At 45.8% G+C, this 10,934-nt stretch overlaps 1 long non-coding RNA gene across 2 annotated transcripts in view; it reads left to right on the top strand.

Moving 5' to 3' along the window:
• Positions 1-771: 771 nt before the first annotated feature.
• LOC135099610 (uncharacterized) overlaps positions 772-10,934 on the top strand; it is a 17,138-nt gene continuing 6,975 nt past the window's right edge. For both annotated transcript variants that reach the window (XR_010268177.1, XR_010268176.1), the window contains exon 1: positions 772-930. This is a non-coding gene — a long non-coding RNA (uncharacterized LOC135099610). The remainder of the gene's footprint in view (positions 931-10,934) is intronic.

Here is a 10,934-nt window from a genome sequence, read left to right as displayed (position 1 = left end):
GAGTGACTGATTGATTGGCTGGTTGGTTGAATGGCTAGCTGGCTGGTTGAATGGCTGACTGACTGACTGACTGACTGACTGACTGACTGAGGCAGAGAGACAGGTAGGTGTTGGCAGGGTTGGTTTGGTTTGGAGTGTTGAGGTTTTATGATATTGTAGAGACAGAGAGGTTCAAAGCTTAATTAGACTTGTATCTTTGAGCCATGAGTCAGTAGAGAGGGAGAAAGAGGCAGACAGGCAGAGAGACAGGAAAAACAGGGAGGAAGAAAAGCTATTTGCACTGTACCTATAGGTCAGTATGGTGTAGAGTTGTATACTTGAATCAAGAGTAAATATAGAGGCAGATACGAAGGCGGGCAAGCTGAGAGAGAGGGAAAGAAAGGGTCTGAATGAAAGGGAGGAGTCAGGCCTGCAGAAGGGGAGCTTTTGGTATTGTTTACTGATTAGTGTGATAAAGTGTTGTGTTGTTAACAGAGGCATTAAAAATTAGAGTCATAAATATACAAGGCAAAAAGACGATTCAAAGTGACTGACATACCAAGCAATTAATTAGTGAAATCAGTCTTTGTTGACTACTCCAAAGCCTTTCAGTTTGTCGACCTCAGTATACTGTTAGGAAAAAGTGCATTATTAAGACATTATTCGTGGTTGTATCACGGTATTTTATAATAGACTTATAACTAGTTTCCCCTGAAAATCTCTCGTTTTCTAACATTCTCCCATCCTGCAGGCCTGAGTCCAGACCGAGACCCAGAGAAATGTAAACAAACGCACCAGTCAGACTTGATATAGGAGTGAATTTGTTGCTTTTTAAAGCGGCAGTCGGTCTGTACATGTGTGAGGTGGCGAGGGGTGTCGCCAGGGGGCGGCTAGTAGCGTCTGCCACCAGGGAAATATGTAAAAACATAAAAAAGACGCTTCTCAAGAAAGGTAAGGCCGGTTGCAGCTTTTATTTTTCTTTATTTCTTTCCATCAGGTTAGGTTTATATTAATTCAGTTAGTTAGGTTTGGTTAAGTCTCTCCCTCTCTCTCTCTCTCTCTCTCTCTCTCTCTCTCTCTCTCTCTCTCTCTCTCTCTCTCTCTCTCTCTCTCTCTCTCTCTCTCTCTCTCTCTCTCTCTCTCTCTCTCTCTCTCTCTTTCTCTCTCTTTCTCTCTCTCTCTCTCTGTCAGTGTATATGCGAGATAAATAATGTGAATGATGAAATAATGAGTGCAATAGTTCCCTTCACTACTGCACAGCTTGCAACTAACACTGCCCAGCCAGCCAGGGACCACAACTTGTCACTAGTGCTGTACTGTCATCTCTCTCTCTCTCTCTCTCTCTCTCTCTCTCTCTCTCTCTCTCTCTCTCTCTCTCTCTCTCTCTCTCTCTCTCTCTCTCTCTCTCTCTCTCTCTCTCTCTCTCTCTCTCTCTCTCTCTCTCTCTCTCTCTCTCTCTCTCTCTCTCTCTCTCTCTCTCTCTCTCTCTCTCTCTCTCTCTCTCTCTCTCTCTCTCTCTCTCTCTCTCTCTCTCTCTCTCTCTCTCTCTCTCTCTCTCTCTCTCTCTCTCTCTCTCTCTCTCTCTCTCTCTCTCTCTCTCTCTCTCTCTCTCTCTCTCTCTCTCTCTCTCTCTCTCTCTCTCTCTCTCTATCTATCTATCTATCTATCTATCTATCTCTCTTAGTGTATTTGTGAGATAAATAATGTGAATGATGAAATAATGTCTACAATGGTTGACTTCACTTATGCACAGCTAGCAACTAACACCGCCAAGCCAGCCAGGGACCACAACACATCACTAGTGCTGTACTGTCCTTCCTCTCTCTCTCTCTCTCTCTCTCTCTCTCTCTCTCTCTCTCTCTCTCTCTCTCTCTCTCTCTCTCTCTCTCTCTCTCTCTCTCTCTCTCTCTCTCTCTCTCTCTCTCTCTCTCTCTCTCTCTCTCTCTCTCTCTCTGTCAGTGTATATGCGAGATAAATAATGTGAATGATGAAATAATGAGTGCAATAGTTGCCTTCACTAATGCACAGCTTGCAACTAACACTGCCCAGCCAGCCAGGGACCACAACTTGTCACTAGTGCTGTACTGTCATTCTCTCTCTCTCTCTCTCTCTCTCTCTCTCTCTCTCTCTCTCTCTCTCTCTCTCTCTCTCTCTCTCTCTCTCTCTCTCTCTCTCTCTCTCTCTCTCTCTCTCTCTCTCTCTCTATCTATCTATCTATCTATCTATCTATCTATCTATCTATCTATCTCAGTGTATTTGTGAGATAAATAATGTGAATGATGAAATAATGACTACAATGGTTGACTTCACTTATGCACAGCTAGCAACTAACTCCGCCCAGCCAGCCAGGGACCACAACACGTCACTAGTGCTGTACTGTCCTTCCTTTCTCTCTCTCTCTCTCTCTCTCTCTCTCTCTCTCTCTCTCTCTCTCTCTCTCTCTCTCTCTCTCTCTCTCTCTCTCTCTCTCTCTCTCTCTCTCTCTCTCTCTCTCTCTCTCTCTCTCTCTCTCTCTCTCTCTCTCTCTCTCTCTCTCTCTCTCTCTCTCTCTCTCTCTCTCTCTCTCTCTCTCTCTCTCTCTCTCTTTCTCTCTCTCTCTCTCTGTCAGTGTATATGCGAGATAAATAATGTGAATGATGAAATAATGAGTGCAATAGTTGCCTTCACTACTGCACAGCTTGCAACTAACACTGCCCAGCCAGCCAGGGACCACAACTTGTCACTAGTTCTGTACTGTCATCTCTCTCTCTCTCTCTCTCTCTCTCTCTCTCTCTCTCTCTCTCTCTCTCTCTCTCTCTCTCTCTCTCTCTCTCTCTCTCTCTCTCTCTCTCTCTCTCTCTCTATCTATCTATCTATCTATCTATCTATCTATCTATCTATCTCAGTGTATTTGTGAGATAAATAATGTGAATGATGAAATAATGACTACAATGGTTGACTTCACTTATGCACAGCTAGCAACTAACACCGCCCAGCCAGCCAGGGACCATAACACGTCACTAGTGCTGTACTGTCCTTCCTCTTTCTCTCTCTATCTCTCTCTCTCTCTCTCTCTCTCTCTCTCTCTCTCTCTCTCTCTCTCTCTCTCTCTCTCTCTCTCTCTCTCTCTCTCTCTCTCTCTCTCTCTCTCTCTCTCTCTCTCTCTCTCTCTCTCTCTCTATCTATCTATCTATCTATCTATCTATCTATCTATCTATCTATCTATCTCTCTCAGTGTATTTGTGAGATAAATAATGTGAATGATGAAATAATGACTACAATGGTTGACTTCACTTATGCACTGCTAGCAACTAACACCGCCCAGCCAGCCAGGGACCACAACACGCCACTAGTGCTGTACTGTCCTTCCTCTCTCTCTCTCTCTCTCTCTCTCTCTCTCTCTCTCTCTCTCTCTCTCTCTCTCTCTCTCTCTCTCTCTCTCTCTCTCTCTCTCTCTCTCTCTCTCTCTCTCTCTCTCTCTCTCTCTCTCTCTCTCTCTCTCTCTCTCTCTCTCTCTCTCTCTCTCTCTCTCTCTCTCTCTCTCTCTCTCTCTCTCTCTCTCTCTCTCTCTCTCTCTCTCTCTCTCTCTCTCTCTCTCTCTCTCTCTCTCTCTCTCTCTCTCTCTCTCTCTCTCTATCTCTCTATCTATCTATCTATCTATCTATCTATCTCAGTGTATTTGTGAGATAAATAATGTGAATGATGAAATAATGACTACAATGGTTGACTTCACTTATGCACAGCTAGCAACTAACACCGCCCAGCCAGCCAGGGACCACAACACGTCACTAGTGCTGTACTGTCCTTCCTCTCTCTCTCTCTCTCTCTCTCTCTCTCTCTCTCTCTCTCTCTCTCTCTCTCTCTCTCTCTCTCTCTCTCTCTCTCTCTCTCTCTCTCTCTCTCTCTCTCTCTCTCTCTCTCTCTCTCTCTCTCTCTCTCTCTCTCTCTCTCTCTCTCTCTCTCTCTCTCTCTCTCTCTCTCTCTCTCTCTCTCTCTCTCTCTCTCTCTCTCTCTCTCTCTCTCTCTCTCTCTCTCTCTCTCTCTCTCTCTCTCTCTCTCTCTTTCTCTCTCTCTCTCTCTGTCAGTGTATATGCGAGATAAATAATGTGAATGATGAAATATTGAGTGCAATAGTTGCCTTCACTACTGCACAGCTTGCAACTAACACTGCCCAGCCGGCCAGGGACCACAACTTGTCACTAGTGCTGTACTGTCATCTCTCTCTCTCTCTCTCTCTCTCTCTCTCTCTCTCTCTCTCTCTCTCTCTCTCTCTCTCTCTCTCTCTCTCTCTCTCTCTCTCTCTCTCTCTCTCTCTCTCTCTCTCTCTCTCTCTCTCTCTCTCTCTCTCTCTCTCTCTCTCTCTCTCTCTCTCTCTCTCTCTCTCTCTCTCTCTCTCTCTCTCTCTCTCTCTCTCTCTCTCTCTCTCTCTCTCTCTCTCTCTCTCTCTCTCTCTCTCTCTCTCTCTCTCTCTCTCTCTCTCTCTCTCTCTCTCTCTCTCTCTCTCTCTCTCTCTCTCTCTCTCTCTCTCTCTCTCTCTCTCTCTCTCTCTCTCTCTCTCTATCTATCTATCTATCTATCTATCTATCTATCTATCTCTCTCAGTGTATTTGTCAGATAAATAATGTGAATGATGAAATAATGACTACAATGGTTGACTTCACTTATGCACAGCTAGCAACTAACACCGCCCAGCCAGCCAGGGACCACAACACGTCACTAGTGCTGTACTGTCCTTCCTCTCTCTCTCTCTCTCTCTCTCTCTCTCTCTCTCTCTCTCTCTCTCTCTCTCTCTCTCTCTCTCTCTCTCTCTCTCTCTCTCTCTCTCTCTCTCTCTCTCTCTCTCTCTCTCTCTCTCTCTCTCTCTCTCTCTCTCTCTCTCTCTCTCTCTCTCTCTCTCTCTCTCTCTCTCTCTCTCTCTCTCTCTCTCTCTCTCTCTCTCTCTCTCTCTCTCTCTCTCTCTCTCTCTCTCTCTCTCTCTCTCTCTCTCTCTCTCTCTCTCTCTCTCTCTCTCTCTCTCTCTCTCTCTCTCTCTCTCTCTATCTATCTATCTATCTATCTATCTATCTATCTATCTATCTATCTATCTCTCTCAGTGTATTTGTCAGATAAATAATGTGAATGATGAAATAATGACTACAATGGTTGACTTCACTTATGCACAGCTAGCAACTAACACCGCCCAGCCAGCCAGGGACCACAACACGTCACTAGTGCTGTACTGTCCTTCCTCTCTCTCTCTCTCTCTCTCTCTCTCTCTCTCTCTCTCTCTCTCTCTCTCTCTCTCTCTCTCTCTCTCTCTCTCTCTCTCTCTCTCTCTCTCTCTCTCTCTCTCTCTCTCTCTCTCTCTCTCTCTCTCTCTGTCAGTGTATATGCGAGATAAATAATGTGAATGATGAAATAATGAGTGCAATAGTTGCCTTCACTACTGCACACCTTGCAACTAACACTGCCCAGCCAGCCAGGGACCACAACTTGTCACTAGTGCTGTACTGTCATCTCTCTCTCTCTCTCTCTCTCTCTCTCTCTCTCTCTCTCTCTCTCTCTCTCTCTCTCTCTCTCTCTCTCTCTCTCTCTCTCTCTCTCTCTCTCTCTCTCTCTCTCTCTCTCTCTCTCTCTCTCTCTCTCTCTCTCTCTCTCTCTCTCTCTCTCTCTCTCTCTCTCTCTCTCTCTCTCTCTCTCTCTCTCTCTCTCTCTCTCTCTCTCTCTCTCTCTCTCTCTCTCTCTCTCTCTCTCTCTCTCTCTCTCTCTCTCTCTCTCTCTCTCTCTCTCTCTCTCTCTCTCTCTCTCTCTCTCTCTCTCTCTCTCTCTCTCTCTCTCTCTCTCTCTCTCTCTCTCTCTCTCTCTCTCTCTCTCTCTCTCTCTCTCTCTCTCTCTCTCTCTCTCTCTCTCTCTCTCTATCTATCTATCTATCTATCTATCTATCTATCTCAGTGTATTTGTGAGATAAATAATGTGAATGATGAAATAATGACTACAATGGTTGACTTCACTTATGCACAGCTAGCAACTAACACCGCCCAGCCAGCCAGGGACCACAACACGTCACTAGTGCTGTACTGTCCTTCCTCTCTCTCTCTCTCTCTCTCTCTCTCTCTCTCTCTCTCTCTCTCTCTCTCTCTCTCTCTCTCTCTCTCTCTCTCTCTCTCTCTCTCTCTCTCTCTCTCTCTCTCTCTCTCTGTCAGTGTATATGCGAGATAAATAATGTGAATGATGAAATAATGAGTGCAATAGTTGCCTTCACTACTGCAAAGCTTGCAACTAACACTGCCCAGCCAGCCAGGGACCACAACTTGTCACTAGTTCTGTACTGTCATCTCTCTCTCTCTCTCTCTCTCTCTCTCTCTCTCTCTCTCTCTCTCTCTCTCTCTCTCTCTCTCTCTCTCTCTCTCTCTCTCTCTCTCTCTCTCTCTCTCTCTCTCTCTCTCTCTCTCTCTCTCTCTCTCTCTCTCTCTCTCTCTCTCTCTCTCTCTCTCTCTCTCTCTCTCTCTCTCTCTCTCTCTCTCTCTCTCTCTCTCTCTCTCTCTCTCTCTCTCTCTCTCTCTCTCTCTCTCTCTCTCTCTCTCTCTCTCTCTCTCTCTCTCTCTCTCTCTCTCTCTCTCTCTCTCTCTCTCTCTCTCTATCTCTCTATCTATCTATCTATCTATCTCAGTGTATTTGTGAGATAAATAATGTGAATGATGAAATAATGACTACAATGGTTGACTTCACTTATGCACAGCTAGCAACTAACACCGCCCAGCCAGCCAGGGACCACAACACGTCACTAGTGCTGTACTGTCCTTCCTCCCTCTCTCTCTCTCTCTCTCTCTCTCTCTCTCTCTCTCTCTCTCTCTCTCTCTCTCTCTCTCTCTCTCTCTCTCTCTCTCTCTCTCTCTCTCTCTCTCTCTCTCTCTCTCTCTCTCTCTCTCTCTCTCTCTCTCTCTCTCTCTCTCTCTGTCAGTGTATATGCGTGATAAATAATGTGAATGATGAAATAATGAGTGCAATAGTTGCCTTCACTAATGCACAGCTTGCAACTAACACTGCCCAGCCAGCCAGGGACCACAACTTGTCACTAGTGCTGTACTGTCATCTCTCTCTCTCTCTCTCTCTCTCTCTCTCTCTCTCTCTCTCTCTCTCTCTCTCTCTCTCTCTCTCTCTCTCTCTCTCTCTCTCTCTCTCTCTCTCTCTCTCTCTCTCTCTCTCTCTCTCTCTCTCTCTCTCTCTCTCTCTCTCTCTCTCTCTCTCTCTCTCTCTCTCTATCTATCTATCTATCTATCTATCTCTCTCAGTGTATTTGTGAGATAAATAATGTGAATGATGAAATAATGACTACGAGTACAATGGTTGACTTCACTTATGCACAGCTAGCAACTAACACCGCCCAGCCAGCCAGGGACCACAACACGTCACTAGTGCTGTACTGTCCTTCCTCTCTCTCTCTCTCTCTCTCTCTCTCTCTCTCTCTCTCTCTCTCTCTCTCTCTCTCTCTCTCTCTCTCTCTCTCTCTCTCTCTCTCTCTCTCTCTCTCTCTCTCTCTCTCTCTCTCTCTCTCTCTCTCTCTCTCTCACTCTATCTATCTATCTACCTCTCTCTCTCTCTTTCTCTCTCTCTCTCTCTCTCTCTCTGTCAGTGTATATGTGAGATAAATAATGTGAATGATGTAATAATGAGTGCAATAGTTGCCTTCACTAATGCACAGCTGGTAACTAACACCTCCCAGCCAGCCAGGGACCACAACATGTCACTAGTGCTGTACTTTTCTCTCTCTCTCTCTCTCTCTCTCTCTCTCTCTCTCTCTCTCTCTCTCTCTCTCTCTCTCTCTCTCTCTCTCTCTCTCTCTCTCTCTCTCTCTCTCTCTCTCTCTCTCTCTCTCTCTCTCTCTCTCTCTCTCTCTCTCTCTCTCTCTCTCTCTCTCTCTCTCTCTCTCTCTCTCTCTCTCTCTCTCTCTCTCTCTCTCTCTCTCTCTCTCTCTCTCTCTCTCTCTCTCTCTCTCTCTCTCTCTCTCTCTCTCTCTCTCTCTCTCTCTCTCTCTCTCTCTCTCTCTCTCTCTCTCTCTCTCTCTCTCTCTCTCTCTCTCTCTCTCTCTCTCTCTATCTATCTATCTATCTATCTATCTATCTGTCTCAGTGTATTTGTGAGATAAATAATGTGAATGATGAAATAATGACTACAATGGTTGACTTCACTTATGCACAGCTAGCAACTAACACCGCCCAGCCAGCCAGGGACCACAACACGTCACTAGTGCTGTACTGTCCTTCCTCCCTCTCTCTCTCTCTCTCTCTCTCTCTCTCTCTCTCTCTCTCTCTCTCTCTCTCTCTCTCTCTCTCTCTCTCTCTCTCTCTCTCTCTCTCTCTCTCTCTCTCTCTCTCTCTCTCTCTCTCTCTCTCTCTCTCTCTCTCTCTCTCTCTCTCTCTCTCTCTCTCTCTCTCTCTCTCTCTCTCTCTCTCTCTCTCTCTCTCTCTCTCTCTCTCTCTCTCTCTCTCTCTCTCTCTCTCTCTCTCTCTCTCTCTCTCTCTCTCTCTCTATCTATCTATCTATCTATCTATCTATCTATCTATCTATATCAGTGTATTTGTGAGATAAATAATGTGAATGATGAAATAATGACTACAATGGTTGACTTCACTTATGCACAGCTAGCAACTAACACCGCCCAGCCAGCCAGGGACCACAACACGTCACTAGTGCTGTACTGTCCTTCCTCTTTCTCTCTCTCTCTCTCTCTCTCTCTCTCTCTCTCTCTCTCTCTCTCTCTCTCTCTCTCTCTCTCTCTCTCTCTCTCTCTCTCTCTCTCTCTCTCTCTCTCTCTCTCTCTCTCTCTCTCTCTCTCTGTCAGTGTATATGCGAGATAAATAATGTGAATGATGAAATAATGAGTGCAATAGTTGCCTTCACTACTGCACAGCTTGCAACTAACACTGCCCAGCCAGCCAGGGACCACAACTTGTCACTAGTGCTGTACTGTCATCTCTCTCTCTCTCTCTCTCTCTCTCTCTCTCTCTCTCTCTCTCTCTCTCTCTCTCTCTCTCTCTCTCTCTCTCTCTCTCTCTCTCTCTCTCTCTCTCTCTCTCTCTCTCTCTCTCTCTCTCTCTCTCTCTCTCTCTCTCTCTCTCTCTCTCTCTCTCTCTCTCTCTCTCTCTCTCTCTCTCTCTCTCTCTCTCTCTCTCTCTCTCTCTCTCTCTCTCTCTCTCTCTCTCTCTCTCTCTCTCTCTCTCTCTCTCTCTCTCTCTCTCTCTCTCTCTCTCTCTCTCTCTCTCTCTCTCTCTCTCTCTATCTATCTATCTATCTATCTATCTATCTATCTATCTCAGTGTATTTGTGAGATAAATAATATGAATGATGAAATAATGACTACAATGGTTGACTTCACTTATGCACAGCTAGCAACTAACACCGCCCAGCCAGCCAGGGACCACAACACATCACTAGTGCTGTACTGTCCTTCCTCTCTCTCTCTCTCTCTCTCTCTCTCTCTCTCTCTCTCTCTCTCTCTCTCTCTCTCTCTCTCTCTCTCTCTCTCTCTCTCTCTCTCTCTCTCTCTCTCTCTCTCTCTCTCTCTCTCTCTCTCTCTCTCTCTCTCTCTCTCTCTCTGTCAGTGTATATGCGAGATAAATAATGTGAATGATGAAATAATGAGTGCAATAGTTGCCTTCACTACTGCACAGCTTGCAACTAACACTGCCCAGCCAGTCAGGGACCACAACTTGTCACTAGTTCTGTACTGTCATCTCTCTCTCTCTCTCTCTCTCTCTCTCTCTCTCTCTCTCTCTCTCTCTCTCTCTCTCTCTCTCTCTCTCTCTCTCTCTCTCTCTCTCTCTCTCTCTCTCTCTCTCTCTCTCTCTCTCTCTCTCTCTCTCTCTCTCTCTCTCTCTCTCTCTCTCTCTCTCTCTCTCTCTCTCTCTCTCTCTCTCTCTCTCTCTCTCTCTCTCTCTCTCTCTCTCTCTCTCTCTCTCTCTCTCTCTCTCTCTCTCTCTCTCTCTCTCTCTCTCTCTCTCTCTCTCTCTCTCTCTCTCTCTCTCTCTCTCTCTCTCTCTCTCTCTCTCTCTCTCTCTCTCTCTCTCTCTCTCTCTCTCTCTCTCTCTCTCTCTCTCTCTCTCTCTCTCTCTCTCTCTCTCTATCTATCTATCTATCTATCTATCTATCTATCTATCTATCTCAGTGTATTTGTGAGATATATAATGTGAATGATGAAATAATGACTACAATGGTTGACTTCACTTATGCACAGCTAGCAACTAACACCGCCCAGCCAGCCAGGGACCACAACACGTCACTAGTGCTGTACAGTCCTTCCTCCCTCTCTCTCTCTCTCTCTCTCTCTCTCTCTCTCTCTCTCTCTCTCTCTCTCTCTCTCTCTCTCTCTCTCTCTCTCTCTCTCTCTCTCTCTCTCTCTCTCTCTCTCTCTCTCTCTCTCTCTCTCTCTCTCTCTGTCAGTGTATATGCGTGATAAATAATGTGAATGATGAAATAATGAGTGCAATAGTTGCCTTCACTAATGCACAGCTTGCAACTAACACTGCCCAGCCAGCCAGGGACCACAACTTGTCACTAGTGCTGTACTGTCATCTCTCTCTCTCTCTCTCTCTCTCTCTCTCTCTCTCTCTCTCTCTCTCTCTCTCTCTCTCTCTCTCTCTCTCTCTCTCTCTCTCTCTCTCTCTCTCTCTCTCTCTCTATCTATCTATCTATCTATCTATCTATCTATCTCTCTCAGTGTATTTGTGAGATAAATAATGTGAATGATGAAATAATGACTACAATGGTTGACTTCACTTATGCACAGCTAGCAACTAACACCGCCCAGCCAGCCAGGGACCACAACACGTCACTAGTGCTGTACATTCCTTCCTCTCTCTCTCTCTCTCTCTCTCTCTCTCTCTCTCTCTCTCTCTCTCTCTCTCTCTCTCTCTCTCTCTCTCTCTCTCTCTCTCTCTCTCTCTCTCTCTCTCTCTCTCTCTCTCTCTCTCTCTCTCTCTCTCTCTCTCTCTCTCTCT

This window comes from Scylla paramamosain, unplaced genomic scaffold (assembly GCF_035594125.1).
Source record: "Scylla paramamosain isolate STU-SP2022 unplaced genomic scaffold, ASM3559412v1 Contig157, whole genome shotgun sequence".
In the NCBI taxonomy this organism is placed as follows: Eukaryota; Metazoa; Arthropoda; class Malacostraca; order Decapoda; family Portunidae; genus Scylla; species Scylla paramamosain.
This window is presented reverse-complemented; position numbering and strand designations above follow the sequence as displayed.